The sequence below is a fragment of the Uloborus diversus genome, chromosome 8 (assembly GCF_026930045.1).
Source record: "Uloborus diversus isolate 005 chromosome 8, Udiv.v.3.1, whole genome shotgun sequence".
Taxonomy (NCBI): Eukaryota; Metazoa; Arthropoda; class Arachnida; order Araneae; family Uloboridae; genus Uloborus; species Uloborus diversus.
Window position 1 is genome coordinate 129,127,176 of NC_072738.1, and position 25,309 is coordinate 129,152,484.

Below are 25,309 nucleotides of genomic sequence, written 5' to 3' on the forward strand. Positions count from 1 at the left end.
TCTTCGAAATTTCGCCCGCGTGTTTGGATTTTGGTTCTCGTGCTCGAGTTTTTGATCTTATATTTATTTAAAGCGAGTAAGTCTTAAATCATTTGCAACTTCCATTTCATTGCATTCTAATCAATATTTTATTATTATGTTTTTTTGTCATCTGTTACTGAGGCATATTCGGAAATTTACCTTTGTATACATGTATTTCGTAGTAGTATAGTAAATATTGAAATGTATTTATGAAAGTATAGTTTCATTTTTTAACCTTCATAAAATAATAAATCAGGTTGAATAAATAATAAAAATACGAAAGATTTCTGTAAAATAAACGGAAGAAAACTGGCGTCCTGGCTGACAGTTTTTTTCCGTAAATTTTACGGATTTTTTTTACAGTGTATGATTACTATTAGCATTACATTTGCAAGGCAATAAAATTTGTAACAATGGCGTTTATATTTAAACATTTAATGGGGAAATTACATGAAATTCGCTATTTTCCATCCTAACTGAAAAAATAATTTTATTTCAGAAATTTAATTTTTTATCGTTAAGTTGTACCTTAAGATTAAGCAAATCATTTAGTGAAATCCAGAAGTCTCTAAGTGATCTAGTTGCTGAAATATAAGCAAAAACAGGCATCAGATTACTCCGTGACAATCAGGCCAAGTGTAATAAAAATGCTTAAAAATATATATATAGTGGAGAGTGTTGTACCCTGAGACACTGCGAATTTCTAAGAACCAATTTTTAGCCGCCATGTTTTTGTAATCTCTAATAGTAACCTTTACCACTAAATGGTGCCATAGTAAAAATTAGCAGCAAATGAGTAAAATTGACGATTTTGTGAGAGAAAGAAAATTTCATGACTCCAAAGTATTCTTCATTTGAATTTCATTTTCGGTCTTTGTATTTGTAAAACTAATCAACTGAATTTTATTTTGTTATAAAAGAGAAGTGCTTCAAATATTTTGGTTATCAGAAAATAATGATAGTGAGTGCCCCAAGATTGACCATTATTTTGGTTTTTCTTAAACCACGGGATGATGGTACCTTGAGAAAGTCAAACATATTGTACCTTAGAACACATTTCAAGATGATATGCATGGTTCTTAATAATTAACATATGTTTAGGAACATGGGAAAATGTTCTTATCTGATGTAGTAGCCTTTTAAACACATTAAATGTTAGATCACAATTTATTATTCATTATTTGAATCATGAAAAAAAAAAATTTTTTTTTTGTTGGTGCAAAATTGGTTCAAGTATATGTTTGTTTCCTGAATAAGAAAGGCTTTCCCATGGTGCAACAGGATGTCCCCCAAGGTGCAATAAGATGTTGTACCTTGGGACAGCTTGGAACTATAATTTTAAATGGCTGGCAATATTTTATTTTCAAGCTGTCTAAATTTAAACAATATATATTGCATAGAAATATGTTAAGGTATTTTAATGTGACTTTTAGACTTTAAATTTGATTCAAATAATTGAAGTTAAAAATTAAAATAAGAAAAGTGTCCCCAAGGTACAACGCTCCCCCCAAATATTCGAAATGCGTTGAAACAAAATTTGATTGCTTATGGAATTACATATAAAAGTGAGTTCTTAGAATAAAAAATGGAATGAAATATAGAGCTGCCAGGTGCAGTGTAAAATTTCAGTTTTTCCATGGAACGGAACACTGTTTAACTCTTTTCGAAGCTAAAACTGTAAAATATAATTAGTAGTAAAGAAAAGCGGGGGAATATGGGGCAAAGTGAAACGGTTAAGATAACTTGCTGTTTTCAAAATGAAAAATTAGAAATTTGTTTTGAAAATTAGAAAATTACTGTACTATATAAAAAACAATGTATTTTACAAAATAAAACTTGCATTGACGCATTGTTTTTTAATTTTTTGGCAGGATATGTGTACCTTCCAAAAGGGGTAGAAAATTTTTCCTTTTTTTTTTCAGGAGGGAAACGTGAAAACATTTTTTTCCTAAGGGAATATTTTCTATCTAATTATTGAAAATATTTTTGATCAAACGAAAAAGAAACTAAAATAATAAAGGAATAAATGAACAGATGGTGAAACAATAAACAAATGAATAAGATTATTTCATTAATAATTAAGAATTAATAAATTCGTTAATAAAATAGTGAATGAATAAGAAAATAGATGAACAAATAAGCAAATAGATGAACAAATAAGCAAATAAATGAACTTTTAAATAAAGGAATGCAAATGAATTAATTAGTAAATAAATGTATAAGTGATTTAATATATAATTGAAAAAGTAAACGTAGTGAATTGTTTCTCTTTGCCTTATCTACTTGGCTTCGCATGCACTTGACTAATTTTACAAAACATTTAAAATAAAAGTAAGCTTAGTATTTAATAAATAAATACTGCACTAAATATTAGTAAGTCTCAATTAGTATTAAAAATGAAAAAAAATTATAATTTTATAACAGCAAAAATAATTTGTGACTTGCAACAAAATATTACAACATAAGTATTAAATTTTTAAAATTGCTTGCGTTAACATATGCTTTGATCTTCAGAGATAAATTTTTCCTGACAGCCTACATGTGTTACTACACAGTCAAAAAATTGTCAGATAGATGGTGCTCAAAACAGAGGAAATATTTCACCATTTCACTTTACCCCGCTATATTTCACTTTATATTCCCCTATACATTTTTAAAAAACTGCAACAATGGATCCGAAAAATATTTTGCCGGAACTGAGAACTGATTGTCCAAAAGAGTGTTCTGCACGTGACAGGTGGACTTCATTTTGAGAAGAACAGTTAAAACAGATATCGGGTTTTCTAAATTTTTTTGCTTTACAAATCACCCAATTCACTAGGTCAGCACATTTTTTAACTCTGAATGCTAAGCAATTAGTTTAAGTATTAGTAAATAATGTAGTCTAATTGTGCACCACGTGATGATGGAATCACTCTACAACTGATTATGTCAAGCTTATTAGAACAAAAACAGGTTGCTGTCTCTCTCTCTCTCTTTCTCTCTCTATGTCTTCCAAATATGTGCGTTTGAAATAATTTGTGCAGCAAATACCCTTCTTTTGCTGAACCTTAGTTTAATCACCTGACGAAAAATACATCATTCAAACTTATTCGTCTTACACATAATAAATCAGCTAATTTGAGTAAATTAATATTCGTAAATAATTTCGAATTTCAAATGACAAAACTTTCTCGCATAAGAATCCTCTAATTCAACGGAATTCAATGTGATAATGTGAAATATAAACATAATTTATCCGTTTTCTAAATATTAAAGAATATCCTCACTCTCTATTTATAGCAAATTTAAAACACACAATTGAAGATGCGATCAAAAATATGTTTAAAAAGAAGTCTTTCGAAGCAATAAGTTTAGAAAGAAATCAGTAAGTAAGAAGTCGATAATTTAGAAGAGATCAGAAAATTTTTGAGGGGATCAGTAACTACAAATGTCTATTTCATACATACAACATTTATCTAATTGATCTAACTAAATTTGTATTAAATAAAATTGATTCCTTTCTACATTAAAAATATTTGTTCTGAATACATAGAAATCAATGACATTACCAAATTGACTTTCCGTTTATGACTTATAGCGATAAGGGGCTTTCAGATGAGTAAAAATTGATCAAACAAACATTTTTTCATTCATTATATTTCTAAAAATTAGACCTTTAGCTGAACCGTTTAAAAAGAAAAAGAACTGAATCGGTGGAAAACAGGCGAAGTTATGACACTTTTTGTAGGAGCCACGCCCCCCTTTTTTTTACTAAAAAATGCATATAAAAATGCATATAAAATGCATGAGTAAAAAAAAAAGAATATAATATTTAAATTTTTAATACTAATACCATTTTAAATGAATCATAAGACCTTATTTGTGGTGAATTTGTATTAAAAACTAAATTGTTTATTCGATAATGAAATTTGCAATAGTAAAGCAGAAAATGTTGATTTCCTCAAAACCTAATTTTCGACATAATTACAAAATTCAAACTGCTCCTTGCAAACGAATTATTATTTCAATTTGCTGAAAATTTTATGCCAAGTATTTAAGTGGTTTGTTAACATTTTGTTGTGAAAGATTTTTCTGTTTGATTAGTTTTGTGGAGTATATTTGCTATATTTTATTGAAATATGAACATATTTTATCGAAAACGTCTGGTTTTCAGCTTTTCTTCTCATTATTTATCTTTAAGACAAAATTTTGAAAAAGTAATTCCAACATCCTAATTTCGGTTGTTTTACGTATCATATTTTGCTAGTATTTTATAAATTTGATGAATTTTCGTTTGCAAGGAGTAATATCACAAAAGCGTTATAAAATCTAAATTTAAATTTAAAAAAAAATTAAATTTCAAAATAATTCAATGAAATTTTATATTTGAGTTAGTGTTAGCATCGTGCAAATATGCTGAAAATTTCAAAGAAATTCATTGATAATTACTTTAAAAAAGTTGAAACCCCCTTATCGTCTTAATTCTTTTTCAACTAATAAAACTAAATTTCAAACCCATAAAAGAAAATAACAATTGCGTTTTCGAACAGTGTACTGTTAAAAAACACAAAGTACACATGCATACAGTATGAGATAATAAAGTAATTTCATTAAATATAAATGCTTGTCTCACATTTTGATACTTAATAAATATTTAGAAAGCAGAAAGTTTATTACTGGACAAATTTAAATACATTTTATCAAAAGAAAAAACAACTCTTAGCATTTTTATCAAATATGCAAATAATAAATTGCAAAAGTTATGATCAATTTCTAAGATATACATCCCAACACATCTTTTAGTATAAAATACATTCTTCATTAAAATAAGATTTTCTTAACTGGCATATTGGAAGTAGAATTAATATAAGTTTTAAATATCAGCAATTGAACAATGAGCTTAATATTTGCATAAAATGTATTCTTTGAATTTTAAGTTAATAATTTTATTAATTTATTACTTTAAATTAATAATCGACTAAATTGCAGTTATATATGCGGAAATTCACTTTCTTTCAACTGTTGTGAGTTTGAACATGTAACAAAAATCAGAATTTCAAAAAAACATTTGGTAAACTCTGCCGTGTAAAATGGTACAGCACAGTATCCGCAGAAATGTGTTTTTGAGATATTTGAAGAAACCTAAACCATTTTGGATTTTCTACTAACAATAGGGAAACGTTGGAACTGGATGTGTGTGTGTGTGTGTTTTTTTTTTTTCCAAGCGGAAAACAAATAAGCAAGTTTGTACTATAAAACATAAGAACAATAGATGACAAAAATGCAAAAGAGAAAAAGAAAAAAAAAAGAAAAATGAATTTTCAGTTACTGCGCTTTACTTTCTCACGAAGAAGATCTCTGAACATTGTCGCTGGCATTACTTAAAATGTATTCAAAGTATTCATGAAATAATGCATTAAAAGAATGTTTAGTTTTATTTGCAGTACATTTTTAAAAGGGGTCACTGTTGCATTTTATAAAGTAAATAAACTATGGAAATGGCACAGAGATTTTAACAAGGAATGTTCTTTAACACAACCTTGAAAATTAACCTTGAAAATTCTGCCCATAACCAAACTTAGATCTGTATTTTATCTGAAAAACACAAATATAAAACTGTTTTAAAAAACAATCTTATGAAAGAGGGATCGCTTTTTTTTTTTTTACTCTGCACTATTTCAGTTTTCATAAGCATATGGAAAATATTCTATAAAAGGGATACCGGTATAATAAAAAGATTAATAGTTTCAAAAATACTTTCTCTCCATAACCAAAAATCTTCTTTAAACGAAATAATTATTTACAAGCTGTATCAACTAATATTTCTCTATTTTTAATCAGATTTGGATTCATTTAAATCCTTTATTTCGATAGAATTGATAAATTAATGAATCTTTTGACAGTAACAAAAGTGGTTACGAGAAATATGAGAGAAGTATTACAGCTTTGAAAAATTTTCAGTTTGAAATAAATACAATGCACTTTGGTATGTATAAATGAAAACAAAACGTAATTTAAGATACGAATACGATTATAATTATAGAATATATAAATTTCAGTAATAGTTATAGAATTTAAAAAATGCTTCAAGTGATATAAAATTGATACAACGTTTTCATACAACATACAACCACTGTTTTAAACTGTATAAACATAATGCGATTTAAGCTTTCAAATAAGCAAACGCATGGAGAAAAGACGGATACAGGTATAATTAAATTTGATTCACCATATAACAATGATGTTGAAAATAATCATAAGTTTTTGTGTCCTGATTTTGTAACTAAAGTTCAATAACGCGATTAGGTATTGAAGTCCTGAACACTGTTTAAATACACATAGCAAAAACATTTAAATTTCAACTATTTCAAAAGTTTTTTTTTAATGTTTACATCAAAAATTCATTTTATTCATTAGTTTTATGACATAAAATGGACGTAAACATGCATATCTATTATTTATACTAACAAACATAACAGTAATTGATTATCAACGAATACATTATAACCAAGTCTAAATTCAAGTTTCTAATTTCACAAAATAGAAAAATGCTCTTAAGCAGAAAAATACCAATCGTACAGATACAGTAATGACGTACTGAATAAGTTATTACAGTATATGTAAGCTTGGTACACTGAAAATAACTGTGCTCTAAGGGTAAGTCGTCCAATAAGCACAACAAATCTAGCTTCATTGAAAAGTTTTTCAAATAAGTATTTCTGATGAAGGTAAAAAAAAAACATGCACTTAAAAACAAGACATTTAGTTTACGAGGTTGACCAAAAAATAAATAAATAAATAAAATTAAACAACTATGAAGAATGAAGTCAATATTAGAAGACTAAAGTTTAACAAGTATTCTATACCAGATAAATTTCTATGTGCTCACAAATTGATCAAATGTTAAAGTATGTAATGAAGATTTTGCAGCATATTACGCTTTTTATAAAGAGACAGATTTCAAGAAGGTAAGAAAAGATGCCAAAACGAAAGGAAAACAACTTACTAGTTCAAAGCAGAATTACATCCATTTTCCACGGAAAGATACTCAAGCTTTTTCATGTCCAATTCAAGCACGGAAAATGTTCTTTTCCACACACTTTCACTTAATCAGTTTCAACATTTACTTAATTTCATAGCATATCTAATTTGATTAGATAATAGCAGCACGCAACAAGTAGCAGCTCCGGTAGACTTTCCCGATCGTTTCGCTTTCAGAACTCCGTTTACCGCGGCAGACGGTTCCAAAACTCCATCGTCGGTAAAAAGCGGCAAAAAACGGGGGGAGACTGAAAGGGCAGAAGGGGAAATATCCCCGGTTTACCCTCCCTTCCATTCTGAAGAGGCAGGTGGTAGCAAGAGCAAAAGCGGCCTGCTCCTTCTCCAACAAAGGTATGGGGGAAATAGTTACCCCGGAAGATGAAATGGGGAAAAAAAATAAATAAATAAAGCCCGTTAGGAGAAAAAGTTTTTGTCGTTCTCCAACACTGTAGCGCAGGAATATTCAAAATGGGTGGCTGTGTTGATAATGGGGTGGAAAGGGGGGCTGGCAGCGTCATATGGCACGCGCTGGCACACGCCAGCTGGTCCCCCTTCGCCCTTTTGTCCTCGGTAGGGGGACTGCAAGGGGTGTTCGATCTGCTAGTCAATACGCGTGCAGAACGCGTGCGCTTCTCCCTTTGTCGGCATAGGAAGGACATTTTCCTTGGGCCGCTTTTCCTTATTTTTTGCTAATTTGGAAGGGGGATCAAACTTCGAACCCAACATTGCGTACGAATCAAATAATAAGAACAGTTTTTTGATAGACAGGCGAGTATTGAGAGAGGATTAAAGGGAGGATGGAAAGGACGAAGTTTCCTGTTGCAGTTTGCCCTTGCTGTGGATTTTTGCATTTCCTATTACCAGAAATGCCTCTACTTATGCAGAAAAAGCAAACGAGCTTAAAACGTTTGTAATAAATGTGTGAGGCAATAATTTCTTACTCATTTAAATACTGATAAGAAGAAAAGGTGCCATACAATTCGTTGTAAGGTAGTCCATACAGTGAATGAACACTTTTGCACAATTAAATTTTAAGGAATTAATAATATAATTAAAAACTAGTAGTTGATACTTAAGACTTGAAAAACTTTTACATAAAACGTATTTACTTTTTAAAAAAAAACTGAGAAAACTTTTATGAATTTTATTCATTTAAAAAAATCTTTCCTAAAACACTACCTGCTTCACACGATTAAAAAAGAAAAACATACAGAAGGTATCCGACATAGACAATATAGTTCTTGAAAGATTTTAAAAGTTTACAATTTGTATTGAGCATCAAATACGATCTTGCAGAGCAGATTAAATAACAATAAACTCGGGATATTCAGTTTTAATCGCAATTAGCAACTATCGTATTGTGAACTCCCTAAAAATTATCATTTGTCCCCTCCCCAAAGGATACTTCAATATCTGTGTCATGCTATACTTTCGGAAATTAATACTGGAGAAAAAAAAATGATAGAAGTATGTTTCATGTTGTGCATTTCCGTTCATTAACCTTTGTATAGTGCATGCTTAGATGTATGCAACAGTTAAAATCACAAACGTTTTGCTTACTCAGCTACTATTACATTTTTCACTTCCAATACATTTTGAACACCCAAATCACCAAACAGATATACTACATCCTAAAATTTACAACAACTTTCACTTTTTTGTCTGTTATTACGTTAAAATAGCAAATTTTGAGATTGATGCAGAGATATGTCATTTATCGAGACACCATTTTTGTTCAAAAATGTGTCTCGATAAATGGGACATAATTTTTGGTGTTCAAATTAAAGACGATAATTCAATTTTAATAACGATTCTTTTTTAAACCCTACAGCTCTTAAAACCTGCGCTTCACCTTGAATTTCTTGATCTTGCAAAGATAGCTTGTTTACTTTAATATCTTAGTTTTACACATTGAGTAATGCAAATTATTTCATACAAAACTTTATTTCATCCCAATTTTTGATAAGTCTTTCAACGGCAAAAAGTTCCCATTGAATATTTAGTAGTAAGCATCATAGCAAAATTGTTTTAAATATTTTTCTATATTATCTTTGTTCTGCTATTAAATACAGTAATATTTTTAAATACACTATCATAACTAGTAGTTTAACTAGAATAAGTATTGCTGATACATCGTCGCCTCAAAGCCAAGGTTACTTTAATTCCTGGTCTTAATGTTACTTTGAAACGGCGACATGTGGGGAAAAGGGGCACATGTGAACACTTTTTTTTTTCATTTCTTAATGTCTCAAAAAATATTATCAATTTTTCAGAACAAAAGTGTCCCTGTGACAGATAGAATAGTCTTTTCTTTGTGCCCTGGAACATTTTCAGATTTTTTAAAAAAATGTTTCGTTACTTAATGAATTTTTTTAAAAATGCATTCAACTGTTCGCAACAATAATGGGGCTGCTCACGAACATGTGAACACGATTGAAAAATACAGGACAGGCATCAAATTTCATCGAAAAACTCTTTAAAATGAAACGTATACGTATATACCAATTACACTGAAGGTTTATTAACCAAGTATCAGTTGTTTGTGTCAGTTTAAATTGAGTAACTATCAATAAAGAAACATTTTTTATTAAAGTTATTATTAAAGTTTTATTATTAAAGTTTCTTAGCATGTTCTAATCACAGGATCGACAGAAAAAAATACTTATGAGACTAAACAATACAAAGAATACTTAAAGTAGTAAAGTTCATTGTTGTTATATAGTGCGTTTAAGCTTCATACAGAATATCATGATGAGATTAAAAATTATTGTACACTTTAGTTTTAAATTGAAGAAAAAGGTTTTTTTCTTGTAAATATTATATAACACTAAATTGTTGGCCAACTACTTAGGAACAAAAGAATTAAAAATATAAAAAAATAATAAAATAAATTATTTATTTATTTATTATAAAGCAATAATAATTAACACTACATTTACAAACTGACTGTAGAGAAATATAAATTATAAACCTTTACACCATTTTTAACACTTGTTATAACCCTACACTAATATTTATATTACGAAGAGGATATGGAAACTATTCACATGTGCCCCTCCATGTTTTGTTCACAAGTGTTCCGTCACCTACCTTAGAGCTATTTTTTCAATAAAGAATTCTTAATTTAATTAAAAAATTTAAACATTGTCATAAATTTTCTTGAACGTTTGTATAATGTTTTACAATAATTAAGTTTAGCTTATTAGTTTGCTTAAAATATCTTTTCATTTGAAGACGACAGCAATAAAATTACATACAACGCCAGCTAAAACAAAGAAGTTGTCACCACAGAAACCATAACTGGCTCGTTGCTCCTAAAGCTTGGCCAAGAAGTTGGACTGGTACTGTCATTCCTTGAGAATTTTTGAAGATTTTTTGTTTGACGTTATCCTAGTAAAACATACCATGTTCCAATTTGCCCCAATTTCCGCTACTAATTTTCCTAACTGTATCAAAAACATTAATAAGACACCTTCTTAAAAATAGAAAATTGAATATAGAAATGAATACTTTCAATTATCGTTCTTTACCATAATTGCAGTATCGGTTTGAATTAATAAAAGCTTAAACCAACACACGAAAATTTATCAACTATATCATAAGGTACTGAACTTTTTAAAAAGTCGTAGTGGACAGTGAGCATCGAGAGTATACAGCAGGTAAATTTTGTTTATCTAATCTATCTGACTTGCAATAGTTTAAACTGGCGATTTGCCAGGTGTTTTTGGCCACAACCCATCCATAAAACGCGAATTTATCACTCAGAAATTGAATGCATTTTTATCAGACACAACCCCAAAAGTCCGTCAATATGGATTAAAAGAACTTTCAAACAACATGTAGGAATAAATAGGAGAGAAAAACAAGTATATGGAGAAAAAAAAAAGCTTTTGAAAACGCTTTAAAATTGATGAATCAAACAAGGAAAGCCTTGAAAAAAATGTATTATTTGAAAAACTTCAAAGGTCCAAAATTCACCAATCTAGGATTGCTTATGTTCAGCCTTGAGAAACTAATTTATCAATGGAATATATTACCTTAGACCATTTGAAATATTAATGTCATAGTCTATTCTCAATATTAGGTCATTATTTCAAGGAAGTTAGAAATTTACAGAACAAAAAATCGCGGGGAAATAAATTCTAAATGCTGTATTCTTACTTAAATTTAAAAAATAGAAAACTACAGAAAAAAATGAGAAAAAAAAGAGAGGGAGAGAGTACGCTCCATACACGCAAACAAATATGAATATTGAATATTGATAAATCCCTTCTTTGTATAAAATAGGGTCGTTAAAAGTACTCCTTATTTAATAAGCATATACCAACAGCTCAATTACGACATTCAGATGATGCAGTTTCACTCTAATTAAAGACTTGTGGTACCCGCACGGCTTTGCCCGAAATAGAAAAATTAAAAGCTCTTTTGATATATTTACAAATAATGTATGGTGAATTTTCTCCCCAGTTGGCTTGTACCCATGTTACGGTTCCACGTTATGATAATTTCGTATCTCGCCAATTGGCTTGTGTCCATGTTACGATACCACGTTATGATAATTTCGTAATTTACTCGTCCATCTTATGATATTTTTTGTACTTAAAATTGGAATAGAAAAAGAATAACATCGAATTTTCGAAAAATCGCTTCGAGGTGCACACTCCCATGCTACAAATTAACTTTGTGCCAAATTTCATGAAAATCAGCCGAACGGTCTAGACGCTATGCGCGCACAGAGATCCAGACATCCAGACAGTGAGACTTTCAGCTTTATTATTAGTAAAGATTACCAGTCTGGAAATACCGATGAACGAGCTGGAGGTAGATGGTCCCCTATTGAAGCTGAGATTAGCTTAAAACAAATTTACTTAACATTGCGAATAATGATTTCCCCAAAATTTGAAGACAGTTAATATCAATAGAACTGGAACATTTCAAATTCGACGGATTCTGTAGTTGAAATAGAAAATCTTCAAGCACAATGAAAGTAGGGTTGCCCACAAAAAAGGAGCGGCATTGCGCAGACTGCGCCGTTGAAATTTTTAAGGGGAGGAGAATTTGAGAGGGGTTTCGATCTCATTTGGGGGGGGGAGGGCTCTTGTTCTGGGGAGTGTTCCGTAGCATTTGAGGGAGCCGCGTCACCGATCTTGAGGGGATGGGTACACTTATTGAAAGGCATCAATGGTTGACCCTTAACAAGCTACAAACTTAAAGAAACGCATTATAACCAAAATCAAGAACATAATTATAAATGAAAATGGAGTTTCAAGTTTAACAAAAGACACTCCAAATGAACTTGAAAAGCTCTGAACTTGGCAAGAGGACGCATTCGGAACACAGCTGATAAGTTTTATAGTTAAAAGACATTTAAGTACCTCACGTTGGAACTTGATAAAATGCAGTTTAAATTAAACTGGGATGGTTCTGACAGAGTTAAAGTGATTATAATAACAATAATTTTTGGTTTATTGGCAAAGCAAAAATACAAACACTCAACAGCAGTAGACATTTACAGGGTTAGTAAGTAGAAACATACGATGGGAAAACAATAAAATCTACAAACATTTAAATAGCATTAAAAACTTTGAACACTAGGAGAAACATATTAAAACCATCAATGGAGAAACCATAAAAGTCAGGTAAAATTGTCTAACGAAAGAGTCAGAGGAATTCAGAAGTCATGGATCAAAAAATGTCTAGAGACCCAGCAAATGTTTTATGCAAAGTTCCGAAACGGTTAAAAATATATAGGAAAAGAATACAAGAGTTTGTAGGTAACGCGTAAAATAAAACACAATTTTTTCAACTCTACATAAAAATTAAAACTAGCCAGCAAAATTGAATAGACGAATACAAATGGTGAAAATCTCGTCTAATTGAAAATTCAGGAATTTTGAGGAAATTTCTATGGAAGAAAGCAGAAAAATAACTCGAACAATTTTAAAATGGGAAAACAGCAGAGAAAATAATTCTGAACGCTCTCAATCTGATATTTCTTTGATTATAAATTAAAGTAGAAGTTTTCATGCTTTAGAGATGCCCAGTCCATCCTGATACAATGACTCTCAACAGTTACGGATCATCCCCCAGCCTCCCCCAAGAGCGATACATCTCAAAAGAAGCCAAGACACCTACAACAACTCCCTCAAAAATTTAATGATGCTGTCTGTGCCCTGAATATAATTAATCCGCGTCTATTCTTGCAATTATAACAAAAAAGTATTATCATGTTCATTAAAGCATTGCGATATTTCATCTGATTCAAATTAATTTTGTTGCATTTATCATCTCTGTTGTTTTAGGAAATTGAAATAAAGAGCATGGCAATAAGGAAAATATAATTTTGTGCTGTGTTTTTTCTAGTAATTTAAATGCAAATTTGTAACCTGAAGAATGGTAAGTTGGTTAAAATAAAAGAATAGTAATAAAAGGATTTGCTCATTTCTGAAAAAGGGGAAAAGAGGAATTAATGAGCATTGTTGTATGTTAGTGAGCTTCTGACTTACAGTGAGGATCTGCTGTTGCGCTTTTTAATGAAAATTTGATTGATCGAGGGGATGTGCCCAATTGCGATTTTTTTTTCTATTTTAATTGAATGTAGAAATCTGCTACTGCGACCATATGAGTGTTTTCTTGTTTTCAAGGTGTGCTGTTGCGCTTTTTAGCGAGTTTTTGGATCTAATATTGCTATTTTTAGTGAGTGTTTGGTAGATTGCGGGGATCCTAAACATGTTATTTATAAGCTAAAAAATTATAAAATACAACTGATGTATTTGCACATTGAAAAAGTTAAGCCATTGAAATTTATGAATTCCAACTTGTTAAAATGTAACCCAGTAAGTTTAGATTATTGGACGAAAATTATGCGTTGATTTACTTTTAATGAAACTGATAATGTCTTAGAGATGTTTGTTAATGCATAAAATAGTTGATTACAATCAAAGCGAAGTTTTTACATTCACAAGAACAGAAATATTTACGTTCTCGCAAAATTGTTAAATCCAGATTGAAAGTATTAATTGAAGTCTGTCTGAAATGCCTTTATCGGTGAGATTGAACTGTATGATAAAAGAATTCATTTCTGCTAATGAAATTCAACTTCGTTAAATCGGAATATTTAGTAGATTATTTAAATATTTGTTATGACCGTGATAGAAACACATAATACATCAAAAATTTAACTAGTTGCATGCACTTGAGCAGTTACAAAGCAAAAAAAAAAATATAAATGTCATTTTTACTTACTTTTACAATGTGCAGTTTCAAGCTTATTTCAATCAGAATAATTTCAAACTCATCAGAAAATATTTCCTGCAATAAAGAAAAAACGTTCTATAAAAACCACATAAACATCTTCAACACAAACAAGAGGAAATCAATTAATAAGGATGCTTATTTATGGTAATTTAGTTCAATAATGAAACTAAGAGCATACCCATATAAATTTCGTATGAAAATAAAATACATAACTAGTACTTTAAAAGCTTTAAATGGGAGGATTGGGTAAATACTTTTATCTATCGTAATTCCATGAAAAGTTTACTCGAACTCCTATGTGAAAATTAGAAGATACATCAGTATTATTCCACAGAAAAGTAGGAATTTAGACCTGAATGTGAGTTTTGTATTTCATTTCAAAAAGTGTAATAAACAAATTTTTTTTTTTTTTTTTTGTCCAAAAAATCATTTTCACAAGTGTGATTTTTAAGCAAAAGATTTTTGTTCATTACATTTTTTAAATATCACTTTTGAAATAATGTATAGAGCTGCCTCGTACAGGACAAAATGTCTGATTTTCAGAGAAAGGGTTTTATTAGTTTCTCTTCTAAACTGACACTGAAAACAACAACTTACTCGGAGAATATTTTGCTTGAATTGAAAAGACTGATGTCTGAAACTGTGTTCTGAACGTGAGTGTTAAACTTAATTTGAAAAGTTGTTGTAAAAGATTTTAGAAAATCTTTTAATCGCATACATATGTATATGTAAGCAAAAATTTAGTCCGATTTGGAACAACATGTTTCCGATACCTTCATTGATTTTCAGGGCCCGTTTAAGATATCGAGGGGCCCCAGGGCAAATATTTTTTGGGGCCCCCTGTATTCAAACATTATAACTTCAGCCGTTGGCTGAAACAATTTTAGCCAGACTAGAGAAATTTCAGCCATTTGGGGACCCTTAAATATTCGGGGCCCTAGGCCAGGGCTTAGTTGGCCTATTCAGTAACCAGGCCCTGTTCATTTTCAGAAAACTTATAAACTGTAGTAAAGCTGTGATAAAAATTCATAATCTGAGGGGGGGGGAAATTTCGCAATAGTAAAATTCGAAAAGCACAACGAATTCAAACGAAAATTGTTGACGCACATTTTGAAACACGGTAACCTCTTCATCTGAGTGTGGGTAATGGCAAATTAATTTTGATCAACGCATTGACATACCAAATGAAAATTTAAACACACTAAGAAAACAAAATCTCAACGAAAAACAAAATTTAGAACTATTGAATAGATATAGGGTTGAATAGAGCTGCTGAATATAAATACTCCTCTTTTCCAGAACTCTATTTTATGAAATCAGTTCATATTCATCACAAAATTTCCCGTTTATGTAACATCAAGCCTCTTAACTGTATATAACTGACATATATAGCATTCCTTCTGGACAACCAAGGACGTTAATAGAGACCCTCCATAACCCACAGAGAAGTTTATGTACAGTTAAAATTAAAATCTGCAGCCTAAAAACTTTAAGCAATTAAAAAAAAGCAAAATACTTCAGTTGTAATTAAATTTCTTAATTTAATAGACTTTTGAATCGTTAATTCGCCTGAAAAAATTAAGTAGTAAAAGTTTTCACAAAAAAAAAAAAAAAAAACTTCAAATGTATTTGCAATCTTGAAGTTAATGGGCTCCCAAATCTAAAAGTGGACAAACTGACTAAAGTTTCTAAGCAGTAGAGAGCTAGCTATCTTCAGAAAAACCATGGATTTCAATCATCGTATCTACTTTCTATTAGTAGAAAATATGTTCTGATATTCGCAGTTATGAGAGTTTCCTTAAAATGTTACCTAAACATTTCATTGAATTTGACAAAGAAACTCATTTAAAAAAAACATCATTTCCTTAAATAATTCAGAAAGTGTCGATGGGTAATTTCTATTTACGAATATAAAGATCATTTACCAATCTAATTCAATTTTACTTATACGTCAAAGAATAATACACAGAAAAAAAGGAGGTGGTGAGAAAAATAACGTAAAAAGTCGTAATTGAAAAAGCAAGGAGTGATACAACAAAGCATTTCACAAAAAAAAAAAAATTATAAAAGGCAATTTTCGGTTCACGTAATCACGTGTTATCATTTATATGATGCAAGGTGAAACATGATTACTATCTTCTTAAACTAATCACATTTTAGTAGTATTTTCTCTCCCCTCTCGCTTCATTTTTAAAATAATATACGGATCCGTTCAACCACTATTGCACTGAATTGATGTCGTATATTTGCTAGGTAATCAAAGCATTTGTACGGTCAACGAAACTTGTTATTACAGGGATATTTTCCATTAATTCGGCACGTGGCTTTGTTTATTTTGCGTCTGGGTGGGCGACCGTTAGAAGCATAGTTTAGGGGGAGGAATTTTTTCTCGTATGTTATGTCCGTATTTTTGCGACTTAAAAAACGCGTCTGAAACCTTTTACAGTTTTTTTTCTTGATACCACACATTTGCATAGTCTTATAAAAATTATTTTGTTTTTCAAAAGTTAAATGAAAACTTTCCCGACCTAATAAGAACAGATCGTACAAATATAAAATTTCGCAACTGCAAATTCCTTTTCTTTTTAGGATTAGAAATTTTACTTTACTATTGTCCTTTTGAAAAAATAAAAGAACATTGAACACATTTTTCGTGAAATGTTTGAAGCAGTACTGTCTTATATTATGCTCAGTATATTTTATGTAATTTGCCCAATTTTCTTTGAAGCAAATCGGTCACAGTCAGGTAGATTTTCTTTTCTCATTTCAGAAGTAGCAAATTATTTCTCCTACATAAATACACATGGAAGAAAATTGTCAACACATTTTTTTTTTTAATTATAAGGACGTCAAATATTATTTTGCATGTTCTTTTAAATTATAGCGTCCTTTAACAAAAGATTTTATGACTTAACAAATAACCTCAATTTTTGCTAACATTAAAAAATATCGACATTTTTGAACAAAACGTCGGTCATTTGTTATAAAAGGACCGCTTTGTTTTCCGTTTTGAACAAGATAGCTTCACATGAAAAGTTTAAAAATTTAATTTTCCTCTCCGCAAAAAATAAATAAGTGTAATAAGTACATTAATGAAATGTGACAATTATAAAACTTATTTTCCTAATATTTTAGCAAGTGAACAAAATTTTTTAACTCAAAATGTGTATTGAGTTTTACTTTGACATGCATTGCGATTTAAAATTGAGGAAGAAACAGCAAATTATATCCATTAAATCAAACGTTTGTAAACAAAACGATCTAAATTTGCTTATTAGTTTAAATATTGTATAAAAATCTTGCTGATTAATAAGCCTCAGAAACTTTGGAATTTTTTCAATCGACTTGTCCAACTTACGTAACCATTAATTAATAACGAATGTTAGACTTCTTCGATCGGAAGTCTACTGTATGCACACGTAATTATTTGGGGGATAAATTTACAAGAGATTCAAAACAATGTTTTTTTTTCAATATATTGCTCCCCAATCAATGCTCTTGACTTTTTATCAGCCAAAATACAATGTTGATAAAATATATCTTACGTTAAATACGATAATACAGCATTAAAATGTTGTGTTCAGCAGCCATTAATGGTTACATCCAATGTAGTTTAGATGGCCAAGGTAGTTTCTAAGGTAAGTTCAGTTATAACCGCTCGGTATCAGCGTGTTCAAACAGATGCATGTGAGAGGAAAATGTTTAATATTGATTAAGAAAAATTAAGTTATTTAAAAAAAAAATAATCAATCTTTATCTTTCTTTACTAATAATAAAGCTGAAAGTATCTGTCCGGATATCTCTCTGTCTGTCAGGATCTCTGTGAGGCGCATAGCGCCTAGACCCTTCGGTCGATTTTCATGAAATTTGGCACAAAGTTAGTTTGTAGCATGGGGGTGTGCACCTTGAAGCGATGTTTCAAAAATTCGATGTGGTTCTGTTTCTATTCCAATTATAAGAACAAAATTATCATAAGATGGACGAGTAAATTACAAAATTATTATAACATGGAACCGTAACATGGGCACAAGCCAATTGGCAAGATACGAAATTATCATAACGTGGAACCGTAACATGGGTACAAGCCAATTGGCGAGAAAATTCACCATACATTATTTGTAAATATACAGGCGAACCAAAAGACCTTTTAATTTTTCTATTACGGGCAAAACCGTACGGGTACCACTAGTAAATAAATAAATAATGACAATTAATTTCAAATATTTATTGTAAAAAATTAAAGAAAAACCATATTGCTCTTCTTTTTTCTTTTTCTTTTTTTTTTTTTTTTTTTTTTTTTGTAAAACTTATGAAATAATTCTGTGCATAAGCGATCTTGTATAAAGAAAGCAAAGCTTTATTCAGAGTAGTAAAACTAACTGTGCATGCATTCTTATTCTTTGTATTTTTTTTACAATTAAATTCAAGGTTTCTGTTAACGACTTGATTCGTACCACGAATTTATTTGGTTTACTTTCTTGTACTGTACAGTCACTGACAACGATAGATTTTAGATGCATAGATTCTATGTACGCGGATTTCATGATGAATTAGTATGAAACTTAAAAACATACCTTTTAATACTTCAAATAATTATTAACTAAAAGGTATTCGTTGTAAATTGTGCTCTAAGTAACAATTATAATACTCCATTACAACACACAAAATTGTTTCATTTGGAACGAAAGTGTTATTCTAAAAAGCTAGTTTTCCATTAATAATTCAAAATCGGAATTCTTCAGATATTAGAAAACGAATTTATATTACGATGAAGTAGATAAACTGTGACCCATCATTTTTTTACATGTTTTTCCACTCAAAATACTTCATAGTTGAAATTAAAACAGCTAATTAAGAAGTACTGATTTTCAAATCCCTGATATCAGGAGCCCCACCCACTTTATAAAAATACGAAGCCCGTCCCCCCCCCCCTTTTCTTTTCTCTTTTTCAACACTTTTATTGTGGCATGTAAGTTAAGAAACAGAAAATATTTTCAATTTATTTTTAAATGCTATGTAACTTTATTGCATTACCGCAAATATTGGTTTTTATAAGTCATCATATCTATAAAATGCCCAATATTCATAAGTTTTCCACAATTTTGGTTATTACGTTAAAATATAGTGAATAAATTGAACGGCTTAATAGATAAGAAAGAGAGTTTAAATATTACGCTAGAACTTCTGCACATTTAAAATGTCCCCTTTTCAATATTAATTTGCAGAATTTTAAATACAAAATTGAGAGAGAATGTTTATAAGAAGTGAGGGGGGGGGGGGGCCTCCATCCCTCCCACCATTCGTAGCATGCTTTGTACCATGTATCAGTCCGGGAGACATTCACAGTCCGGAGGAGATAAGAGTTACAAACCGGCCTTACAGACGCGTACAGATTTTAATAGTATAGATTAGTAATCATTATCATTTTGCAAGAAAATCTGTTCGAATAAGGATTGAAATACGGATAGCAGAATCTTCCAAATATGCTTCAAAAGAGATTAAGTTCTTGCTTGAAGCTCCACGAACACATTGGAAATAACCATTATAAATGAAATTATTTTGTGATACAATATTATGATACGGAATTCTTTATCAGACTATTAATTTAGTTATTTATTTTTCCAAATATTTTTACGGCTTGTAACGTAAAGAAGAAAAAAATATTTTTAGTAAAATTAGAAAATTTTCAGCAATAGATGTCTATTCGTTTATTACAAGAACAACTAGAATGTAAATAATGTATTAACAGTTAAATCGTGAAGAATATTGAGCCGCAAATGACGATTCTAAAATTCGAACAATCAAACAATATTGTTATAAAACGCAGATTTTTATTAAATGCAATTTAACATCACGAAAAATACAACGCAGTAATAACTTTTCAGGATATTATTTCATGAAAAGGCAACGGATCAAATGATTCGCTAACAACCAATCACTAATCTAGTAAGGCGCCAATTCGTTCAAAATCCTCTCTATGTAACAAAGAGATAAGCTGTATTTAAAATGAAAAGGCTGGTTCGACTTTTGCACAGCTGATTCAGCGATCGGAAATAATAAAATGTAGAGCAAAGAAACGCAACAAAAAAAACTGAATGTATTTTTCCACAATGGGGTTGTTTCCTTCAGTCAAAGGTACTACTTTTGGTCACTGAAATTGATAGAATAAACAAAAAAATAACATGGAGCGAGAAAACACTTTTATTTTCCCAACGATAAATTTTTAATTAATTTCTTAAAATGTCCTATTTTGAAAATAAGGCGTGGTCTTTATGACGTTAAAAATGATGTACTTTGGCGCATCTCTCTACCGCGTTTCCACACTATGAATATCGAGAAGCGAGTTAAATATTGCGCTCTACGTTTGCTCTCAACCATATCGCTGCCAACTCATGTGAGTAAAGAAGCGAATTAAATATTCCGATCTGCAAATGGCATCAGTAAATGGCATTTCATCATTTGGGAGGCGATTCTCAAAAAAATGTCCTGTGTGTAACGCCAAGATTTTAATTTTTTTCCAGTTAACCAAAGCCTTCAAAAAATAATGCTTTTGGGGAATAATACATGCTTTAATATACTATCAAAGCATAACAGTTAATCCCATATTTAATTAATGGTTACTTGAATAAAATAAAAAACTTAGCGTTACGCACGGGACATTTTTTCGAGAATCGCCCGAGATGAGTGTACCCCAAAGTACACCCAAAAGTATACAGTGATGTCATCAGCAGAAGCGTAAACAATGAATGCGCACCGATTAAAATATTTTTTTAAACTATTAAATTATGTCGAATTATTTAAAAAACTTCAGTTCCTATGCTTTGGAGCATGCTCTTTCAGAAAAAAAAAATTTTTTAAATTTCGGAACCGACCCCATTCATTTAATGCCTTACAATCAATTTCAATTCTATCTTGAGTAAAGGAATTCCATCCTTCCCTTCCGTGAGGACAGCAATTATGCGTACAAGAGCAGATAAAAATATGTAAAAATGTCGATTTTCGGTCATCGGAAAACGCACTCCACTACCAGAATAGCATGTAGCCATTTCGCATTGTCCTCAATTTACCATTGATTTTTGCTTCGCTTTTTGTTCTGTAATCACTATTATTAGCATAATTCCCAGAATGAACACGCTGGCATCGCCCAAAACAAAGGGCAGCACCGTTTTCCCAGGGCCTTTCATTTATTTAATGCACCCAATACGGCCGGATTTCGATTTTTTTTTGCCTTTAATTATAATCGATCCGCGCTGATAACGACTTGTTTTGCTCATATTTTGAGGCCCACAAATAGCAATGAAAGATTGATTCATAGAAGTATGTTCTAAGTACTTTCGTTTAGTTAAAAAGTAAATACTGTAAAAACTTTATTTTTGTGAAGCTGTAATTTTCGCGATCCTCTCATAATGGGGTTGTTTCCTTTAGCTAAAAGTACTACTTTTATTCACTGAAATTGATAGAATGAGTAAAAAAAATAACATGGACACAGAAAATACTTTCATTTTGTCAACAGTTATTTTTTAATTAATTTTTTAAAATGTCCGATTCTTCAAACAAGGCGTGGTCTTGATGACGTCACAAATGATGCAATTTGGCGCATCTTTCTTTCGCGTTTCCGCGTTAGGATAATCAACAGGCAAATTAAATATTGCGCTCTACGCTTGCTAACCATATCGTTGCCAATACACGTGAGTAAAAATGCGAATTAAATATTTTGGACCGTGAATGGCAACACTGAATGACATTTCATCATTTGTGATGTCATTGGCAGAAACGTTAAATGATGAAAGAGCACCGATTTAAGTAATTTTTTTTAAATATTAAACTTAAAGAAATTATTTTTAAAAAATTGTCAGATTCTATGTTTTTAAGCATGCTGTTTCAGAAAAAAATACTTTTAAAATTTTGGAAACGACCCCATTGTGAAAATTCAAATCTCGCGAAATATTTCAACTTTACGTAAATTATCAACTTACGGTTCTGTTCATATAAAATTTGTGAAACTTTCAGGTCGCAAAATTCCCGATATCTTCACTTTCGCTAAAATTACGGCCTAAAAAAAAGTGGGGTTCTTTTATTTATTTATTTTTTCAGTTATCAAAATGTTCCTTTGAAAAAGCACAGTTTCAGAAACTTAATAAAGCAATAAGTAGCTCTGTAGTTATTACAGAAACATGGTTAGATATTTTTCCTTTCTTAGTACGCGTCACTTGACTTGCGTTTTATTTGAGCAAAAGTAAAAAAATAACGTTCATTCTCTCCTTCATATTTTGTCTTGTTTTTCTAATTATAAATGTTAATGAAACCTTTAATGTCAATTAATGACTTTTTATATTTATTTGTCGCATTATTTAGCATTTTAATTTAGCTGTCAATGATGTTATTCAGTAATCGGGTTATTTCAACTAAACTCTCAACTATTTCATGGTTTATTTAATTATTTGGCGGGTCATCTCTCATTTTTATTTAACTTTTAGTCTTGTTTAAAGGTTCGTTTCATTTAAAAGTTCGTTAAACTTTTAATCAGACATGAGGGCAACGAATTAACTAAAAAGAATTGTCATGACTGAAAATATGTCAAGTGACCAACTTTTTACGGAAAAGTACTTCTAACCATTTTTTGGGCTTATTATTGCAGATTTATTCACTGCAAGCATTTCTGCACCGTGATGTATTAAGAGAAGAAAGCAACTTTATGCAGAAACATTTCTTAATGTTTAACATGACTGATTTACTAGTCGCAAGCGTGCTTTTCTGCACTGTGATGTCTAAAGAAAAGAAAACAACTTTACGTTGAACCTTTTTTTTTTTTTTTCTTTTCAACGTTTAAATCTTCGACTTATTTACCGTAAACGTGATTTTCTGCACCGTGATATCTGAAGAGAAGAAAACAACTTTGCGCTGAAACTTTTTTTTTGCATGAAATCGACGATTTATTTACCGCAAACGTGCTTCTCTGCACTGTGATGTCTGAAGCGAAGAAAACAACTTTACGCTGAAACTAAGACGTGACTTAGCTATAACTCCCAATTACCATTACTTCCAGCGGTAATTTTACGCATAATAAATCAACTTCTAACATACTGCTAAAAAAAATTTTTTTTAATAAAAGTGTGTTTTGGGACAAAAAAGGGCTTTTAAATAGGTATTATAATGCTGATTAGGTGTGCTAGGAGAGAGAGAGAGAAGAGATTTAGATGTTACATACATATCTATCACTCAAAAGCAAACTTTATTGAGCAATCACGATTGCTTATTGCTTTCATTTGACTGTTTTGATGTGCTATGATTTTATTTTCCCGCCAGCACCCTTTGCAGCACCACCGTCGATCGGCCGCCTCACGATGCTGCTTCTCTAGCGAAAACCGGCTCCAGATTGCGTCAATATCCTACACTTACACGCATACATACACGCACGTACACAACCACACACAAACACATACACACACATACATACACCTACACACATATACAAAAACACATACACACACAACTACCCACACACTCATGCCTGCACACAGACACAAACACATATGCCTACACACACATACTCATCCCCCCTACCACAAACACTCATGCACACAACTACCCACACACTCATACCTGCACACAGAGACAAACACACACGCCTACATACACACACACACTTATGATTGCGAAAAACATAATTTGAATTCCAGATGTCAAAATTCAATTTTTTTAAAAAAATCCTGTTGTCGTTTTGGGTAACATTGAACCGTTTGTTAATATAGTTGACTTTACAAGAAGCGGTAGAAGCCTCAAAACTTCACTCTGTTGGCAAAGTTGTAACATCAATTTATTACAATATTTTATTTAACAAAATAATTTGTTAACACTGTACACAATTCACTGCATAATCCAATATTCTGAAAATACTGGTTGAAAGCCACTCTTGAATGCTGGTTATAAGTTATTGATCTAAATTATAATATCTTCTGAAATATAATAAATTATAGAATGCTTGTGAAGGCTATAAAATAAAAATGGAAAGTCCTTAAACATTCAAACATTTTATTTTAAGTCGCACTACTTTTATAAAATGGTTTTGCGATAGCATACTGTTGCCTCACTTATTTATTGAAGAGAGATATTAGATCTCAAATCTCAACTAGAAAATGCATGCTTTGATTTTAGAAAGAACTTAACAGTTTTTGTAGGCAAACACAATTTTTTTAAATGATTATTTTTGTCCAACTTTATGTAAATAGTGAAATAGATTATAGAGTGAGCGGAAGACTTTAGATAGTAGTAAACTTATCCTTTTTGGGCTATCGAACACCAAACTCATTGGCAGAGATAATGACGAAACTTCAAAAATAAATTGCGTCGTTCAGAAAAAGTTCTCACGTGTTAAATGTTAATTTGCTAGGGAATGAATGTTTTCCGATCGTCATGTATCTAACACAGAAATTTTATAAAAAAGATTTCCATGAGTAGACCTCAGCTTGGAATGTGTATGTCTTTCCAACTATACCAAGTGTGCCGGCAGACCAGATAAAGTTGACTGTCCTGTGAAGGGTGACAGGCGATTCTTTCATTTTCCTACCTGGTTTCCAAATCCCCCCCCCCCTCCCTTCCCACTCGTTTGAAAGTTGATTTAATTAAGTTGTCTCTTGTGAGGGAAGCTTTAGTTTTTGATACAATAAAAAAAATAATATAATAAAATAAGAAAAAAGTCGTATTTACTCTCTCGTACAAAAAATATAATTTAATGCAAAGATTCGGTTCATCAAAATTATTTCTCAACCATCCATACAAAACTATTTCTCGTTTTTGAATCCTTCTCTGAACTTTTTTACCAACGTATTTGCATAATAAACAATTACCAATGATTTTGTTGTAAAAAACAATAACCTATTCACCGCTGCGTAGCAAAATTACTCTTTCAATATTTAAAACGAAAATTATCCTCATAATATTTCATACACTTTCATTTTCAAATTAAAAAAAAAAAACATTTTCATTCTTCATTTTCTAGAAAATATAA